The sequence below is a fragment of the Colobus angolensis genome, unplaced genomic scaffold, assembly GCF_000951035.1.
Source record: "Colobus angolensis palliatus isolate OR3802 unplaced genomic scaffold, Cang.pa_1.0 Scaffold95, whole genome shotgun sequence".
In the NCBI taxonomy this organism is placed as follows: Eukaryota; Metazoa; Chordata; class Mammalia; order Primates; family Cercopithecidae; genus Colobus; species Colobus angolensis.
The window spans coordinates 1,471,685-1,473,079 of record NW_012123487.1 but is presented as its reverse complement, the minus strand read 5'-3'; positions in this window follow the sequence as shown (position 1 = coordinate 1,473,079).

The window sequence follows — 1,395 nt, the reverse complement described above, 5'->3', positions numbered from 1 at the left end:
TTTTTTTTGTATTTTTAGTAGAGATGGGGTTTCACCGTGTTAGCCAGGATGGTCTTGATCTCCTGACTTCATGATGTGCCCATCTCGACCTCCCAAAGTTGAAGGGTTCTCCCCGCTGCCACAGTAAGGTCTGGCTGGTATTATTACGTCTTTTTTTTTTTTTCAAGATGAAGTCTCGCTCTGTCATCCAGGCTGGAGTGCAGAGGTGCCATCTTGGCTTACTGCAAGCTCTGCCTCCCGGGTTCACACCATTCTCCTGCCTCAGTCTCCCAAGTAGCTGGGACTACAGGTGCCTGCCACCACACCTGGCTTATTTTTTTTGTACTTTTAGTCGAGATGGGGTTTCACCGTGTTAGCCTGGATGGTCTTGATCTCCTGACCTCGTGATCCGCCCGCCTCAGCCTCCCAGAGTGCTGGGATTACAGGCATGAGTCACTGCACCCGGCCAACTTTTTTATTTTTTGTAGAGAGGGAGGCCTTGCTATGTTGCCCAAGTTGGTTTCAAACTCCTGGGCTCAAGTGACCCTCCCACCTTGGCCTCCAGGGGATGGGATTACAGGCATGAGCCACTGTGCCTAGCGAGGTATTTCTTTATAGCAACATAAGAACAAATGACTACATGGCACTTCAAGCATTCTGGCTCATGCTCAAAAATGAGATCCGAAGATTTTTATTTTTTGAGTTCCACAAGACTTTGGTTATCTGAGCATTTGTAAAGTGGGAGTGGGGAGAGCAGCAGTGCTTATCTTTGCTTAGTCTGCTCCATACACGTTTTTCCAAACTGAAAGCCTACAATTCTTTTTATTTTTGTAGAGACAGGGTCTCACTATGTTGCCCAGGCTGGAACTCCTAGGCTCAAGTGATCCTCCTGCCTCAGCCTCCCAAAGTGCTGAGATTACAGGCGTCAGCCACCATGCGAGGACTGGAAGCCTACAATTCTAAATTGTACTGATTAATATATATGGAGAAAAAAAGGAATAAATGAAATTCTTAGAATCAAATGATTATAATGAGACTGGAAAACAATTATTTGAAATCTGACAGTTTATATATTGAAACAAAATAAAAGCATTTATAAAGTCCCGGAAGTAATTTAAAATAAAAAGAATATTGGCCAGGTGCGGTGGCTCAAGCCTGTAATGCCAGCACTTTGGGAGGCCAAGGCGGGTGGATCACGAGGTCAGGAGTTCAAGACCAGCCTGGGTAACATGGTGAAACCCCGTCTCTAAAAATACAAAAATTAGCCTGGCACAGTGGTGTGCACCTGTAGTCCCAACTACTTGGGAGGCTGAGGCAGGAGAATCGCTTGAACCCGGGAAGCAGAGGTTGCAGTGAGCTGAGATCGCGCCACTGCACTCCAGCCTGGGCGACAGAGTGAGACTCTGTCTCAAAAAA